The sequence below is a fragment of the Salvelinus fontinalis genome, unplaced genomic scaffold (genome assembly GCF_029448725.1).
Source record: "Salvelinus fontinalis isolate EN_2023a unplaced genomic scaffold, ASM2944872v1 scaffold_0459, whole genome shotgun sequence".
In the NCBI taxonomy this organism is placed as follows: Eukaryota; Metazoa; Chordata; class Actinopteri; order Salmoniformes; family Salmonidae; genus Salvelinus; species Salvelinus fontinalis.
In genome coordinates this window covers 39,405-58,569 of record NW_026600668.1, presented here as the reverse complement: position 1 = coordinate 58,569, position 19,165 = coordinate 39,405, and the positions used below count along the sequence as shown (strand labels likewise).

At 47.8% G+C, this 19,165-nt stretch overlaps 1 long non-coding RNA gene across 9 annotated transcripts; it reads right to left on the bottom strand.

Moving 5' to 3' along the window:
• Positions 1 to 313: 313 nt before the first annotated feature.
• Positions 314 to 5,253, bottom strand: LOC129846149 (uncharacterized). Of its 9 annotated transcripts, none has more exons than XR_008758208.1 (3): positions 4,742 to 5,253; positions 2,414 to 4,595; positions 314 to 2,366 (listed from the first exon to the last, which is right to left on the bottom strand). It is a non-coding gene; the product is annotated as an uncharacterized LOC129846149 (long non-coding RNA). The 9 variants fall into 9 exon arrangements; XR_008758204.1 differs by having other exon boundaries at positions 314 to 2,413; positions 2,461 to 4,595; XR_008758203.1 differs by having other exon boundaries at positions 314 to 2,507; positions 2,649 to 4,595.
• Between the last annotated feature and the right edge of the window lie 13,912 nt (positions 5,254 to 19,165).

The following is a 19,165-nucleotide window of genomic DNA, read 5'->3' as shown; positions in this document are numbered from 1 at the left end:
CTCTCCCACTACGCTCTCCTCTTCTATCCTATCTTCTCTCTCTCTCTCCCACTACGCTCTCCTCTTCTATCCTATCTTCTCTCTCTCTCTCCCACTACGCTCTCCTCTTCTATCCTATCTTCTCTCTCTCTCTCCCACTACTCTCTCCTCTTCTATCCTATCTTCTCTCTCTCTCTCCCACTACTCTCTCCTCTTCTATCCTATCTTCTCTCTCTCTCTCCCACTACTCTCTCCTCTTCTATCCTATCTTCTCTCTCTCTCTCCCACTACTCTCTCCTCTTCTATCCTATCTTCTCTCTCTCCCACTACGCTCTCCTCTTCTATCCTATCTTCTCTCTCTCTCTCCCACTACTCTCTCCTCTTCTATCCTATCTTCTCTCTCTCTCTCCCACTACTCTCTCCTCTTCTATCCTATCTTCTCTCTCTCTCTCCCACTACTCTCTCCTCTTCTATCCTATCTTCTCTCTCTCTCTCCCACTACTCTCTCCTCTTCTATCCTATCTTCTCTCTCTCTCTCCCACTACTCTCTCCTCTTCTATCCTATCTTCTCTCTCTCTCTCCCACTACGCTCTCCTCTTCTATCCTATCTTCTCTCTCTCTCTCCCACTACGCTCTCCTCTTCTATCCTATCTTCTCTCTCTCTCTCCCACTACGCTCTCCTCTTCTATCCTATCTTCTCTCTCTCTCTCCCACTACGCTCTCCTCTTCTATCCTATCTTCTCTCTCTCTCTCCCACTACTCTCTCCTCTTCTATCCTATCTTCTCTCTCTCTCTCCCACTACGCTCTCCTCTTCTATCCTATCTTCTCTCTCTCTCTCCCACTACTCTCTCCTCTTCTATCCTATCTTCTCTCTCTCTCTCCCACTACGCTCTCCTCTTCTATCCTATCTTCTCTCTCTCTCTCCCACTACGCTCTCCTCTTCTATCCTATCTTCTCTCTCTCTCTCCCACTACGCTCTCCTCTTCTATCCTATCTTCTCTCTCTCTCTCCCACTACTCTCTCCTCTTCTATCCTATCTTCTCTCCCTTCTGCTAAATCCTTCTCCCCCTTGTCACCATATTCTGCCTCTTCGACCCTACTCTCCTCTCTTTCCGCATCCTATGACTCTCACTGTCTCCTTTCCACCGGCCGGCTCGGGCTTCTCTTCCTGCTCCGTGGCTGAGTGACTCATTACGAGCTTACAGAGCCGGGCTGCAGGCAGCTGAGTGACTCATTACGAGCTTACAGAGCAGGGCTGCAGGCAGCTGAGTGACTCATTACGAGCTTACAGAGCAGGGCTGCAGGCAGCTGAGTGACTCATTACGAGCTTACAGAGCCGGGCTGCAGGCAGCTGAGTGACTCATTACGAGCTTACAGAGCAGGGCTGCAGGCAGCTGAGTGACTCATTACGAGCTTACAGAGCAGGGCTGCAGGCAGCTGAGTGACTCATTACGAGCTTACAGAGCAGGGCTGCAGGCAGCTGAGTGACTCATTACGAGCTTACAGAGCAGGGCTGCAGGCAGCTGAGTGACTCATTACGAGCTTACAGAGCAGGGCTGCAGGCAGCTGAGTGACTCATTACGAGCTTACAGAGCAGGGCTGCAGGCAGCTGAGTGACTCATTACGAGCTTACAGAGCAGGGCTGCAGGCAGCTGAGTGACTCATTACGAGCTTACAGAACCGGGCTGCAGGCAGCTGAGTGACTCATTACGAGCTTACAGAACAGGGCTGCAGGCAGCTGAGTGACTCATTACGAGCTTACAGAGCAGGGCTGCAGGCAGCTGAGTGACTCATTACGAGCTTACAGAACCGGGCTGCAGGCAGCTGAGTGACTCATTACGAGCTTACAGAGCAGGGCTGCAGGCAGCTGAGTGACTCATTACGAGCTTACAGAGCAGGGCTGCAGGCAGCTGAGTGACTCATTACGAGCTTACAGAACAGGGCTGCAGGCAGCTGAGTGAAAATGGAAGAGAACTATATCATCCTCCCTCCTCTCTACCTTCTGTTCCTCTGTATCTGCTGCTAAAGCCACTTTCTATCACCCTACATGTAAGATTCTGCCTCTAACCCAAGGAAACTGTTTTCCTCACCTTAATCCTCCTCCCTCTCTGCAGACAACTTTGTCAACCACTTTGAACAGAAGGTTGAAGACATCCACTCCTCCTTCACTATAGAATCTACTGGTCCCAGAACTACACCTTGACTTCCTCCTTCACTATAGAATCTACTGGTCCCAGAACTACACCTTGACTTCCTCATTCACTATAGAATCCACTGGTCCCAGAACTACACCTTGACTTCCCCCTTCACTATAGAATCCACTGGGCCCAGAACTACACCTTGACTTCCTCCTTCACTATAGAATCCACTGGGCCCAGAACTACACCTTGACTTCCCCCTTCACTATAGAATCCACTGGGCCCAGAACTACACCTTGACTTCCTCCTTCACTATAGAATCCACTGGTCCCAGAACTACACCTTGACTTCCTCCTTCACTATAGAATCCACTGGGCCCAGAACTACACCTTGACTTCCTCCTTCACTATAGAATCCACTGGTCCCAGAACTACACCTTGACTTCCTCCTTCACTATAGAATCCACTGGTCCCAGAACTACACCTTGACTTCCTCCTTCACTATAGAATCCACTGGTCCCAGAACTACACCTTGACTTCCTCCTTCACTATAGAATCCACTGGGCCCAGAACTACACCTTGACTTCCTCCTTCACTATAGAATCCACTGGTCCCAGAACTACACCTTGACTTCCCCCTTCACTATAGAATCTACTGGTCCCAGAACTACACCTTGACTTCCCCCTTCACTATAGAATCTACTGGTCCCAGAACTACGCCTTGACTTCCTCCTTCACTATAGAATCCACTGGTCCCAGAACTACACCTTGACTTCCTCCTTCACTATAGAATCCACTGGTCCCAGAACTACACCTTGACTTCCTCCTTCACTATAGAATCCACTGGTCCCAGAACTACACCTTGACTTCCTCCTTCACTATAGAATCCACTGGTCCCAGAACTACACCTTGACTTCCTCCTTCACTATAGAATCCACTGGGCCCAGAACTACACCTTGACTTCCTCCTTCACTATAGAATCCACTGGTCCCAGAACTACACCTTGACTTCCTCCTTCACTATAGAATCTACTGGTCCCAGAACTACACCTTGACTTCCCCCTTCACTATAGAATCTACTGGGCCCAGAACTACCCTACACCTTGACTTCCTCCTTCACTATAGAATCCACTGGGCCCAGAACTACACCTTGACTTCCTCCTTCACTATAGAATCCACTGGGCCCAGAACTACACCTTGACTTCCTCCTTCACTATAGAATCCACTGGGCCCAGAACTACACCTTGACTTCCTCCTTCACTATAGAATCCACTGGTCCCAGAACTACACCTTGACTTCCTCCTTCACTATAGAATCCACTGGTCCCAGAACTACACCTTGACTTCCTCCTTCACTATAGAATCCACTGGGCCCAGAACTACACCTTGACTTCCTCCTTCACTATAGAATCCACTGGTCCCAGAACTACACCTTGACTTCCCCCTTCACTATAGAATCCACTGGTCCCAGAACTACACCTTGACTTCCTCCTTCACTATAGAATCCACTGGTCCCAGAACTACACCTTGACTTCCTCCTTCACTATAGAATCTACTGGTCCCAGAACTACACCTTGACTTCCCCCTTCACTATAGAATCTACTGGGCCCAGAACTACCCTACACCTTGACTTCCTCCTTCACTATAGAATCCACTGGGCCCAGAACTACACCTTGACTTCCTCCTTCACTATAGAATCCACTGGTCCCAGAACTACCCTACACCTTGACTTCCTCCTTCACTATAGAATCTACTGGGCCCAGAACTACACCTTGACTTCCTCCTTCACTATAGAATCTACTGGGCCCAGAACTACACCTTGACTTCCTCCTTCACTATAGAATCTACTGGGCCCAGAACTACCCTACACCTTGACTTCCTCCTTCACTATAGAATCCACTGGGCCCAGAACTACACCTTGACTTCCTCCTTCACTATAGAATCCACTGGGCCCAGAACTACACCTTGACTTCCTCCTTCACTATAGAATCCACTGGGCCCAGAACTACACCTTGACTTCCTCCTTCACTATAGAATCCACTGGTCCCAGAACTACACCTTGACTTCCTCCTTCACTATAGAATCCACTGGTCCCAGAACTACACCTTGACTTCCTCCTTCCCTATAGAATCCACTGGGCCCAGAACTACACCTTGACTTCCTCCTTCACTATAGAATCCACTGGTCCCAGAACTACACCTTGACTTCCCCCTTCACTATAGAATCCACTGGTCCCAGAACTACACCTTGACTTCCTCCTTCACTATAGAATCCACTGGTCCCAGAACTACACCTTGACTTCCTCCTTCACTATAGAATCTACTGGTCCCAGAACTACACCTTGACTTCCCCCTTCACTATAGAATCTACTGGGCCCAGAACTACACCTTGACTTCCTCCTTCACTATAGAATCCACTGGTCCCAGAACTACACCTTGACTTCCTCCTTCACTATAGAATCCACTGGGCCCAGAACTACACCTTGACTTCCTCCTTCACTATAGAATCTACTGGTCCCAGAACTACACCTTGACTTCCTCCTTCACTATAGAATCTACTGGTCCCAGAACTACACCTTGACTTCCCCCTTCACTATAGAATCTACTGGGCCCAGAACTACCCTACACCTTGACTTCCTCCTTCACTATAGAATCCACTGGGCCCAGAACTACACCTTGACTTCCTCCTTCACTATAGAATCCACTGGTCCCAGAACTACCCTACACCTTGACTTCCTCCTTCACTATAGAATCTACTGGGCCCAGAACTACACCTTGACTTCCTCCTTCACTATAGAATCTACTGGGCCCAGAACTACACCTTGACTTCCTCCTTCACTATAGAATCTACTGGGCCCAGAACTACCCTACACCTTGACTTCCTCCTTCACTATAGAATCCACTGGGCCCAGAACTACACCTTGACTTCCTCCTTCACTATAGAATCCACTGGGCCCAGAACTACACCTTGACTTCCTCCTTCACTATAGAATCCACTGGGCCCAGAACTACACCTTGACTTCCTCCTTCACTATAGAATCCACTGGTCCCAGAACTACACCTTGACTTCCTCCTTCACTATAGAATCCACTGGTCCCAGAACTACACCTTGACTTCCTCCTTCCCTATAGAATCCACTGGGCCCAGAACTACACCTTGACTTCCTCCTTCACTATAGAATCCACTGGTCCCAGAACTACACCTTGACTTCCCCCTTCACTATAGAATCCACTGGTCCCAGAACTACACCTTGACTTCCTCCTTCACTATAGAATCCACTGGTCCCAGAACTACACCTTGACTTCCTCCTTCACTATAGAATCTACTGGTCCCAGAACTACACCTTGACTTCCCCCTTCACTATAGAATCTACTGGGCCCAGAACTACCCTACACCTTGACTTCCTCCTTCACTATAGAATCCACTGGGCCCAGAACTACACCTTGACTTCCTCCTTCACTATAGAATCCACTGGTCCCAGAACTACCCTACACCTTGACTTCCTCCTTCACTATAGAATCTACTGGGCCCAGAACTACACCTTGACTTCCTCCTTCACTATAGAATCTACTGGGCCCAGAACTACACCTTGACTTCCTCCTTCACTATAGAATCTACTGGGCCCAGAACTACCCTACACCTTGACTTCCTCCTTCACTATAGAATCCACTGGGCCCAGAACTACACCTTGACTTCCTCCTTCACTATAGAATCCACTGGTCCCAGAACTACCCTACACCTTGACTTCCTCCTTCACTATAGAATCTACTGGGCCCAGAACTACACCTTGACTTCCTCCTTCACTATAGAATCTACTGGGCCCAGAACTACACCTTGACTTCCTCCTTCACTATAGAATCCACTGGTCCCAGAACTACGCCTTGACTTCCTCCTTCACTATAGAATCTACTGGTCCCAGAACTAGCCTAAACCTTGACTTCCTCCTTCACTATAGAATCCACTGGTCCCAGAACTACGCCTTGACTTCCTCCTTCACTATAGAATCCACTGGTCCCAGAACTACGCCTTGACTTCCTCCTTCACTATAGAATCCACTGGTCCCAGAACTACACCTTGACTTCCTCCTTCACTATAGAATCCACTGGGCCCAGAACTACAACTTGACTTCCTCCTTCACTATAGAATCCACTGGTCCCAGAACTACCCTACACCTTGACTTCCTCCTTCACTATAGAATCCACTGGTCCCAGAACTACCCTACACCTTGACTTCCTCCTTCACTATAGAATCCACTGGTCCCAGAACTACCCTACACCTTGACTTCCTCCTTCACTATAGAATCAACTGGGCCCAGAACTACACCTTGACTTCCTCCTTCACTATAGAATCCACTGGTCCCAGAACTACCCTACCTCTTGACTTCTTTCTCGCCAGATGAAATCCTGCGACTAGTGATTTCCGTCCGACAACCTGCCCGCTCAACCCCACCCCCTCCTCCCTTCTCCAGACCATCTCTGGAGACCTTCCCCATTCCTGACTTCCCTCGTCAACTCATCCCTGACCACTGGCTGCATCCCCTCTGACTTCAAAATGGCAGAGTCACTCCCCTCCTCAAGAAACCAACACTTGACCCCTCGGACATCAGAAACTAGAGAACGGTATCCCTTTCTTTTCTTTCCAAAACACATGCTGTCTCTAACCAACTCTCTCACTATCTCTCTCAGAACAATATTCTTGACCCTAACCAGTCAGGCTTCAAGACGGGTCACTCAACCAAGACTGCTCTCCTCTGTGTCACGGAGGTTCTCCACACTTCCAAGCTGACTCTCTCTCGGTTCTCATCCTCCTAGATCTATCCGCTGCCTTATCGTGAACCATCAGATCCTCCTCTCAACCCTCTAAGGGCTGGGCGTCTCAGGCTCTGCCTCCTCTCAACCCTCTCAGGGCTGGGCGTCTCAGGCTCCTCTCAACCCTCTCAGGGCTGGGCGTCTCAGGCTCTGCCTCCTCTCTACCCTCTCAGGGCTGGGCGTCTCAGGCTCTGCCTCCTCTCAACCCTCTCAGGACTGGGCGTCTCAGGTTCTGCCTCCTCTCAACCCTCTCAGGGCTGGGCGTCTCAGGCTCTGCCTCCTCTCAACCCTCTCAGGACTGGGCGTCTCAGGCTCTGCCTCCTCTCAACCCTCTCAAGGCTGGGCGTCTCAGGCTCTGCCTCCTATCCACCCTCTCAGGGCTGAGCGTCTCAGGCTCTGCCTCCTCTCAACCCTCTCAGGGCTGGGCGTCTCAGGTTCTGCCTCCTCTCAACCCTCTCAGGGCTGGGCGTCTCGGGCTCTGCCTCCTCTCAACTCTCTCAGTGCTGGGCGTCTCAGGCTCTGCCTCCTCTCAACCCTCTCAGGACTGGGCGTCTCAGGCTCTGCCTCCTCTCAACCCTCTCAAGGCTGGGCGTCTCAGGCTCTGCCTCCTATCCACCCTCTCAGGGCTGAGCGTCTCAGGTTCTGCACACTATTGAATTGCATCCTACCTGGCAGGCTGCTCCTACCAGGAGATGTGGAGAGGATCTGTGTCTGCACCACGTACTCTCACTACTGGTGTCCCCAGGGCTCGTTCTAGGCCCTCTCCTCTTCTCTCTATAGACCAAGTCACTCAGCCCCCCCCCCCTTCGGACACAAAGTTGGCAACACGCATCTCTGCGTGCCACCTCGAGAAGACAGAGCTGCTCTTCCTCCGGGAGAAGTTCTGCTGCTCCAAGACCTCGCCATCATGATTGACAACATCACACAGTCTCCCTCCCAGAGTGCAAAGAACCTTGGCATGAATCCTGGCCCATGTCATCTCCAGTCTGGACTACTGCAACTCGCTGTTGGCTGGGCTCCCCATTTGTGCCATCAAAGCCCTGCAACTTATCCAGAATGCCACAGCCCACCTGGTGTTCAGGTTGACAGGTTCTCCCATGTGACACCACTCCTCCAAACACTCCACTGGCTTCCAGTTGAAGCTTGCATCCACTACAAGACCATGGTACTTGCCTACAGAGCAGCAAGGGGAACTGCCCCTCCCTACCTTCAGGCTATGCTGAAACCCTACACCCTAACACAAGCACTCCGCTCTTCCACCTCTGGTCTCTTGGCCCTCCCACCCCTATCACAACTCCCTCTCAGCCCAGTTTAAGCTCTTCTCTTGGCCCTCCCACCCCTATCACAACTCCCGCTCAGCCCAGTTTAAGCTCTTCTCTCGACCCTCCCACCCCTATCACAACTCCCTCTCAGCCCAGTTTAAGCTCTTCTCTTGGCCCTCCCACCCCTATCACAACTCCCGCTCAGCCCAGTTTAAGCTCTTCTCTGTCCTGGCACCCCAATGGTGGAACCAGCTTACCCCTGAAGCTAGGACAGCACTCCCTGCCCATCTTCCCCCTGAAGCTAGGACAGCAGAGTCCCTGTCCATCTTCCCCCTGATGCTAGGACAGCAGAGTCCCTGTTCATCTTCCCCCTGAAGCTAGGACAGCAGAGACCCTGTCCATCTTCCCCCTGATGCTAGGACAGCAGAGTCCCTGTTCATCTTCCCCCTGAAGCTAGGACAGCAGAGACCCTGTCCATCTTCCCCTTGAAGCTAGGACAGCAGAGTCCCTGTCCATCTTCCCCCTGAAGCTAGGACAGCAGAGTCCCTGCCCATCTTCCCAAAACATCTGAAACCATACCTCTTCAAACAGTATCTTAAATAATCCTACCCCCCCCCCCCCCCCCCAATTAAAATAGCCTTCTGTGAACTAACACTCACAAGTTTACTACCCCCCTCAAATAACACAGACTTTGCTAATAGCTACATTATTGAGGAATAATCTACTTAGTATGACTGAGATATATGGTTGTCCCACCTAGCTATCTTCAGATGAATGCACAAACTGTGAGATATGGTTGTCCCACCTAGCTATCTTCAGAGGAATGCACAAACTGTGAGATATGGTTGTCCCACCTAGCTATCCTCAGATGAATGCACAAACTGTGTGTTACTCTGGATGAGAGTGTCTGCTTAATGACTAAAATGTCAATGTAAATCTGCTGGACACTGAAGTTCAGCTGACTCTGGAGAGAGATGAATCTGTGAATATTAAGCTTGCTAACAGTTAAGTCTCAAAGAAGAGCCATGCTTTAACTGTAAATACTTTGGACCGTGCTGAAATGCCTGAGGTTAATTAAAACGTATTTTTTTCGATCCGTTTGTCTTTCATCTCTTTAAATGACCCACCTCACCTACAGATGGAACATACAACACCAGATGATCGTTTCTGGAAGAGCTTCCACACTGAAACCTGTCAGTGGAAAAACACCGTCACATCTAGCACTTCTGTCTCTGCATGGTGTCTCTGTGAACGAGATAAAAGCAGGGTGGATTATCGGTGACGAGAAGTCAGAGGCTTTCTGTAGAGACACTGAGGAGTACAGTGCAGTCGGAAAGTATTCAGACCCCTTCACTTTCTCCACATTTTGTTACGATACAGCCTTGTTCTAAAATGGATTAAATTAAAACATTTCCTCATCAATACCCCATAATGACAAAGCGAAAAAAGGTTTTAGACATTTTTGCAAATGTATTAAAATTAAAAAACAGAACTTTCTTTACATCAGTTTTCAGACCCCTTTGCTATGAGACTTGAAATTGAGTTCAGGTGCATCCTGTTTCCATTGATCATCCTTGAGATGTTTCTACAACTTGACTGGAGTCCACCTGTGGTACATTCAATTGATTGGACATGATTTGGAAATGCCCACACCTGTCTATATAAGGTCCCAAAATTGACAGTGCATGGCAGAGAAACCAAGCCATGAGGTCGAAGGAATTGTCCGTAGAGCTCGGAGACATGATTGTGTCGAGGCACAGACCTGGGGAAGGGTGCCAAAACATTTCTGCAGCATTTTAGGTCCCCAAGAACACAGTGGCCACCTTCATTCTTAAATGGAAAAGGTTTGGAAATACTTGGAATGCAAAGTGTCACGTCTGGACGAAACCAGGCACCAGCATGGTGGTGGCAGATCCTTGAAGAAAACCTGCTCCAGAGTGCTCAGGACCACAGACTGGGGCAAAGGTTCACCTTCCAACAGGTCAAGTCTCTGAATGTCCTTGAGTGGCACAGCCAGAGCCCGGACTTCAACCCGATCGAACACCTCTGGCGACCTGAAAATAGCTGTGCAGCAAAGCTCACCATCCAACCTGACAGAGCTTGAGAGGATCTGCAGAGAAGAATGGGAGAAACTCCCCAAATACAGGTGTGCCAAGATTGTAGCGTCATACCCAAGAAGACTTGATGATGAAATCGCTGCCAAAAGTGCCTCAACAAAGTACTGAGTAAAGGGTCTGAATACTTATGTAAATGTGATATATCCAGTTTTTGTATATATTTTCAAAAATGTCTAAAAACCTGTTTTCTTTTGTCATTACAGGGTATTGTGTGTAGATTGCTGAGGGGGAAAATGTCATCCATTTTAGAACAAGGCTGTAACGTAATAAATGCGTAAAAGTCAAGGGGTCTGAATACTTTCCGAATGCACTGTGTCTGTCAACGATCTGGTTGGTGTAGGTGGAGAGAAATGTCAAACTGTCACACGAGCTGTGGTTTCCTGTTGCTACTGCTGTTATCGTCATAAAACTACCGCTTACCTCAGTCTGATGTAACGTCAGTATCTTAGTCTACACTGACTTCAAAACCTCAGTCTGATGTAACGTCAGTATCTTAGTCTACACTGACTTCAAAACCTCAGTCTGATGTAACGTCAGTATCTTAGTCTACACTGACTTCAAAACCTCAGTCTGATGTAACGTCAGTATTAGTCTACACTGACTTCAAAACCTCAGTCTGATGTAACGTCAGTATTAGTCTACACTGACTTCAAAACCTCAGTCTGATGTAACGTCAGTATCTTAGTCTACACTGACTTCAAAACCTCAGTCTGATGTAACGTCAGTATCTTAGTCTACACTGACTTCAAAACCTCAGTCTGATGTAACTTCAGTAAAGGGTCTGAATACTTATGGAAATAAGTAAAATAAAATAAATAATAAAAACTACAGCTTACCTCAGTCTAATGTAACTACAGTATCTAACACACTAACCCTGACTTCAGTATCTGACTTCAGTAAAACCTGCTGCAGAAAGGTACGATTTCTACATGCCTTTCTGTATCTAGCTTTGCTAGATCTTCTGTCTGGCTGGTGCTTATTGACTGTGTAGGCTAATAAAGAGCTGCAGTGTAATTAGTATTTGATCCTTAGCATAGCTATTTCTTATACATTCAATACAACAATATCCAGTTACACTTCACACAATTCTATTGTGTGTGTGGGGGGTCAGAATGTGCCCCAGGAAACAGGAAATGAACAGACCATAATGAAGATCAGGTACGTCAGCCAATAGAGTAAGTTAATATCATACTTTTTTATTGATGCGAGTATAATTCCCAAACCTCCTTTCCTGCTTACTGAAAGGCAGATGTCGAAAAGGCCTAATGGTGAGGATACTACATGAATTGCTACGGCAACTGGCCTACTTTTCTGAATGTTGACCTTTACATTCCCAAGGCCGCAGGGCCAGACGGATTACCAGGACGTGTACTCTGAGCATGCGCTGACCAACTGGCAAGTGTCTTCACTGACATTTTCAACCTCTCCCTGTCTGAGTCTGTAATACCAACATGTTTCAAGCAGACCACCATAGTCCCTGTGCCCAAGAACACTAAGGTAACCTGCCTAAATGAATACCGACCCGATGCACTCAGGTCTGTAGCCATGAAGTGCGTTGAAAGGCTGGTCATGGCTCACATCAATATTATCCCAGAAACCCTAGACCCACTCCAATTTGCATACCTCCCCAACAGATCCACAGATGATGCAATCTCTATTGCACTCCACACTGCCCTTTCCCACCTGGACAAAAGGAACACCTATGTGAGAATGTTATTCATTGACTACAGCTCAGCGTTCAACACCATAGTGCCCACGAAGCTCATGAATAAACGAAGGACCCTGGGACTAAACACCTCCCTCTGCAACTGGATCCTGGACTTCCTTACGGGCCGCCCCCAGGTGGTAAGGGTAGGTAACAACACATCCGCCACGCTGATCCTAAACACGGGGGCCCCTCAGGGGTGCATGCTCAGTCCCCTCTGTTGACCCACGACTGCATGGCCAGGCACGACTCCAACACCATCATCAAGTTTGCAGACGACACAACAGTGGTAGGCCTGATCACCGGCAACGATGAGACAGCCTACAAGGAGGAGGTCAGAGACCTGGCCGGGTGGTGCCAGAATAACAACCTATCCCTCAACGTAACCAAGACTAAGGAGATGATTGTGGACTACAGGAAAAGTAGGACCGAGCACGCCCCCATTCTCATCGACGGGGCTGTAGTGGAGCAGGTTGAGAGCTTCAAGTTCCTTGGTGTCCACATCACCAACAAACTAACATGGTCCAAGCACACCAAGACAGACATGAAGAGGGCACAACAAAACCTATTCCCCCTCAGGAGACTGAAAAGATTTGGCATGGGTCTTCAGATCCTCAAAAGGTTTTACAGTTGCACCATCGAGAGCATCCTGATGGGTTGCATCACTTCCTGTTATGGCAACTGCTCGGCCTCCAACCGCAAGGCACTACAGAGAGTACATCACTGGGGCCGAGCTTCCTGCCATCCAGGACCTCCACGAGGCTTCTAAACAGCTTCAAACACCAAGACTCTTGAACATCTAATCAAATGGCTACCCAGACTATTTGCATTGCCCCCCCCCCCCCCTCTTTTACACTGCTGCTACTCTCTGTTAATTATAAATGCAAGGTCAATTTAATAACTCTACCTAGATGTACATATTACCTCAATTACCTTGACTAACCGGTTCCCCCACTCCTCTTTCTATTCTGGTTAGAGCCAGTTTGCGCTGTTCTGTGAAAGGAGATGTACACAGCGTTGTACGAGATCTTCAGTTTCTTGACAATTTCTCACATGGAATAGCCTTCATTTCTCAGAACAAGAATAGACTGACGAGTTTCAGAAGAAATAACTTTGTTTCTGGCCATTTTGAGCCTGTAATCAAACCCACAAATGCTGATGCTCCAGATACTCAACTAGTCTAAAGAAGGACAGTTGTATTGCTTCTTTAATCAGTATAACAGTTTTAAGCTGTTTTAACATAATTGCAAAAGGGTTTTCTAATGATCAATTAGCCTTTTAAAATGATAAACTTGGATTAGCTAACACAACGTGCCATTGGATCACAGGAGTGATGGTTGCTGATAACGGGCCTCTGTACGCCTATGTAGATATTCCATTTTAAAAAATCAGCCGTTTCCAGCTACAATAATCATTTACAACATTAACAATGTCTACACTGTATTTCTGATTAATTTTATGTTATTTTATTGTACAAAAATGTGCTTTTCTTTCAAAAACAAGGACATTTCTAAGTGACCCCAAACTTTTGAACGGTAGTGTACATATTACCTCAACTAACCGGTGCCCCCTGCACATTGACTCTGTAACCCCTGTATATAGCCTCAATACTAACCGGTACCCCCACACATTGACTCTGTACCCCCTGTATATAGCCTCATTACTAACCGGTGTCCAGCACATTGACTCTGTACCGGTACCCCCTGTATATAACCTCCACATTGACTCTGTACTGGTACACCCTGTATATAGCCTCATTACTAACCGGTGCCCAGCACATTGACTCTGTACCGGTACCCCCTGTATATAGCCTCATTACTAACCGGTGTCCCTGCACATTGACTCAGTACCCCCTGTACATAGCCTCATTACTAACCGGTGTCCCTGCACATTGACTCTGTACCCCCTGCATATAGCCTCATTACTAACCGGTGCCCCCACACATTGACTCTGTACCCCCTGTATATAGCCTCATTACTAACCGGTGCCCCCTGTATATAGCCTCATTACTAACCGGTGCCCCCTGTATATAGCCTCATTACTAACCGGTGCCCCCTGTATATAGCCTCATTACTAACCGGTGCCCCCTGTATATAGCCTCATTACTAACCGGTGCCCCCTGTATATAGCCTCATTACTAACCGGTGCCCCCTGTATATAGCCTCATTACTAACCGGTGCCCCCTGTATATAGCCTCATTACTAACCGGTGCCCCCTGTATATAGCCTCATTACTAACCGGTGCCCCCTGTATATAGCCTCATTACTAACCGGTGCCCCCTGTATATAGCCTCATTACTAACCGGTGCCCCCTGTATATAGCCTCATTACTAACCGGTGCCCCCTGTATATAGCCTCATTACTAACCGGTGCCCCCACATATGGACTCTGTACCCCCTGTATATAGCCTCATTACTAACCGGTGCCCCAGCACATTGACTCTGTACCCCCTGTATATAGCCTCATTAATAACCGGTGTCCCTGCACATGGACTCTGTACCCCCTGCATATAGCCTCATTACTAACCGTTGCCCAGCACATTGACTCTGTACCCCCTGTATATAGCCTCATTACTAACCGGTGTCCCTCCACATTGACTCTGTACCCCCTGTATATAGCCGCATTACTAACCGGTGCCCAGCACATTGACTCTGTACCGGTACCCCCTGTATATAGCCTCCAAATTGACTCTGTACCGGTACCCCCTGTATATTGCCTCCACATTGACTCTGTACCGGTACCCCCTGTATATAGACTCCACATTGTCTCTGTACCGGTACCTCCTGTATATAGCCTCCACATTGACTCTGTACCACAATACCCTGTATATAGCCTCCACATTGACTCTGTACAGGTACCCCCTGTATATAGCCTCCACATTGACTCTGTACTGGTACCCCCTGTATATAGCCTCCACATTGACTCTGTACCGGTACACCCTGTATACAGTCTCCACATTGACTCTGTACCACAATACCCTGTATATAGCCTCCACATTGACTCTGTACAGGTACCCCCTGTATATAGCCTCCACATTGACTCTGTACTGGTACCCCCTGTATATAGCCTCCACATTGACTCTGTACCGGTACACCCTGTATACAGTCTCCACATTGACTCTGTACCGTAATACCCTGTATATAGTCTCCACATTGACTCTGTACCGGTACCCCCTGCATATAGCCTCCACATTGACTCTGTTCTGGTAACCCCTGTATATATAGTCCTCACATTGACTCTGTACCGTAACACCCTGTATATAGCCTCCACATTGACTCTGTACCAGTACCCCCTGTATATAGCCTCCACATTGACTCTGTACCATAACACCTTGTATATAGCCTCCACATTAACTCTATACCGTTACCCCCTGTATATAGCCTCCACATTGACTCTGTACCGTAACACCCTGTATATAGCCTCCACATTAACTCTGTACCAGTACCCCCTGTATATAGCCTCCACATTGACTCTGTACCGTAACACCTTGTATATAGCCTCCACATTAACTCTATACCGGTACCCCCTGTATATAGCCTCCACATTGACTCTGTACCGTAATACCCTGTATATAGACTCCACATTGACTCTGTACCGTAACACCCTGCATATAGTCTCCACATTGACTCTGTTCTGGTACCCCCTGTATATAGCCTCCACATTGACTCTGTACCGGTACCCCCTGTATATATAGTCCCCACATTGACTCTGTACCGGTGCCCCCTGTATATAGCCTCCACATTGACTCTGTACCGGTACCCCCTGTATATAGCCTCCACATTGACTCTGTACCGTAACACCCTGTATATAGTCTCCACATTGACTCTGTACCGGTACCCCCTGTATATAGCCTCCACAATGACTCTGTACCGGTACCCCCTGTATATAGCCTCCACATTGACTCTGTACTGGTACCCCCTGTATATAGCCTCAAAAATTGACTCTGTACCGTAATACCCTGTATATAGCCTCCACATTGACTCTGTACCGTAACACCCTGTATACAGCCTCTACATTGACTCTATACCGTAATGCCCTGTATATAGCCTCCACATTGACTCTGTACCGTAACACCCTGTATACAGTCTCCACATTGACTCTGTACCATAATACCCTGTATATAGCCTCCACATTGACTCTGTACCGTAATACCCTGTATATAGCCTCCACATTGACTCTGTACCGTAATACCCTGAATATAGTCTCCACATTAACTCTGTACTGGTACCCCCTGTATATAGCCTCCACATTTACTCTGTACCGTAACACCCTGTATATAGTCTCCACATTGACTCTGTACCGTAACACCCTGTATATAGCCTCCACATTAACTCTGTACCGGTACCCCCTGTATATAGCCTCCACATTAACTCTATACCGGTACCCCCTGTATATAGCCTCCACATTAACTCTATACCGGTACCCCCTGTATATAGCCTCCACATTGACTCTGTACCGGTACCCCCTGTATATAGCCTCCACATTGACTCTTTACCGGTACCCCCTGTATATAGTCTCAACATTGACTCTGTACCGTAACACCCTGTATACAGCCTCCACATTGACTAAGTACCGTAATACCCTGTATATAGCCTCCACATTGACTCTGTACCGTAACACCCTGTATACAGCCTCCACATTGACTCTGTACCGTAAAACCCTGTATATAGCCTCCACATTGACTCTGTACCGGTACCCCCTGTATATAGCCTCCACATTGACTCTGTACTGGTACCCCCTGTATATAGCCTCCACATTGACTCTGTACTGGTACCCCCTGTATATAGCCTCCACATTGACTCTGTACTGGTACCCCCTGTATATAGCCTCAAAAATTGACTCTGTACCGTAATACCCTGTATATAGCCTCCACATTGACTCTGTACCGTAACACCCTGTATACAGCCTCTACATTGACTCTATACCGTAATGCCCTGTATATAGCCTCCACATTGACTCTGTACCGTAACACCCTGTATACAGTCTCCACATTGACTCTGTACCATAATACCCTGTATATAGCCTCCACATTGACTCTGTACCGTAATACCCTGTATATAGCCTCCACATTGACTCTGTACCGTAATACCCTGAATATAGTCTCCACATTAACTCTGTACTGGTACCCCCTGTATATAGCCTCCACATTGACTCTGTACCGTAACACCCTGTATATAGCCTCCACATTAACTCTGTACCGGTACCCCCTGTATATAGCCTCCACATTGACTCTGTACCGTAACACCTTGTATATAGCCTCCACATTAACTATATACCGGTACCCCCTGTATATAGCCTCCACATTGACTCTGTACCGTAACACCCTGTATATAGCCTCCACATTGACTCTGTACCGTAACACCCTGTATATAGCCTCCACATGGACTCTGTACCGGTACCCCCTGTATATAGTCTCCACATTGACTCTGTACCGGTACCCCCTGTATATAGTCTCCACATTGACTCTGTACCGTAACACCCTGTATATAGTCTCCACATTGACTCTGTACCGGTACGCCCTGTATATAGTCTCTTCATTGACTCTGTACCGTAACACCCTGTATACAGCCTCCACATTGATTCTGTACCGTAATACCCTGTATATAGCCTACACATTGACTCTGTACCGTAACACCCTGTATACAGCCTCCACATTGACTCTGTACCGTAATACCCTGTATATAGCCTCCACATTGACTCTGTACCGGTACCCCCTGTATATAGTCTCCACATTGACTCTGTACCGTAATACCCTGTATATAGCCTCCACATTGACTCTGTACTGGTACACCCTGTATATAGTCTCCACATTGACTCTGTACCGGTACCCCCTGTATATAGTCTCCACATTGACTCTGTACCGGTACCCCCTGTATATAGTCTCCACATTGACTCTGTACCGTAATACCCTGTATATAGCCTCCACATTAACTCTGTACCGGTACCCCCTGTATATAGCCTCCACATTAACTCTGTACCGGTACCCTCTGTATATAGCCTCCACATTGACTCTGTACCGTAACACCTTGTATATAGCCTCCACATTAACTCTATACCGGTACCCCCTGTATATAGCCTCCACATTGACTCTGTACCGGTACCCCCTGTATATAGCCTCCACATTGACTCTTTACCGGTACCCCCTGTATATAGTCTCAACATTGACTCTGTACCGTAACACCCTGTATACAGCCTCCACATTGACTAAGTACCGTAATACCCTGTATATAGCCTCCACATTGACTCTGTACCGTAACACCCTGTATACAGCCTCCACATTGACTCTGTACCGTAAAACCCTGTATATAGCCTCCACATTGACTCTGTACCGGTACCCCCTGTATATAGCCTCCACATTGACTCTGTACCACAATAACCTGTATATAGCCTCCACATTGACTCTGTACTGGTACCCCCTGCATATAGCCTCCACATTGACTCTGTACTGGTACCCCCTGTATATAGCCTCAAAAATTGACTCTGTACCGTAATACCCTGTATATAGCCTCCACATTGACTCTGTACCGTAACACCCTGTATACAGCCTCTACATTGACTCTGTACCGTAATACCCTGTATATAGCCTCCACATTGACTCTGTACCGTAACACCCTGTATATAGCCTCCACATTGACTCTGTACCGTAATACCCTGTATATAGCCTCCACATTGACTCTGTACCGTAATACCCTGTATATAGCCTCCACATTGACTCTGTACCGGTACCCCCTGTATATAGCCTCCACATTGACTCTGTACCGTAATACCCTGAATATAGTCTCCACTTTGACTCTGTACCGGTACCCCCTGTATATAGCCTCCACATTGACTCTGTACCGGTACCACCTGTATATAGCCTCCACATTGACTCTGTACCGTAACACCCTGTATATAGCCTCCACATTGACTCTATACCAGTAGCCCCTGTATACAGTCTCCACATTAACTCTGTACCGGTATCCCCTGTATATAGCCTCCACATTGACTCTTTACCGGTACCCCCTGTATATAGTCTCAACATTGACTCTGCACCGTAACACCCTGTATACAGCCTCCACATTGACTCTGTACCGTAATACCCTGTATATAGTTCCACATTGACTCTGTACCGGTACCCCCTGTATATAGCCTCCACATTGACTCTGTACCGTAACACCCTGT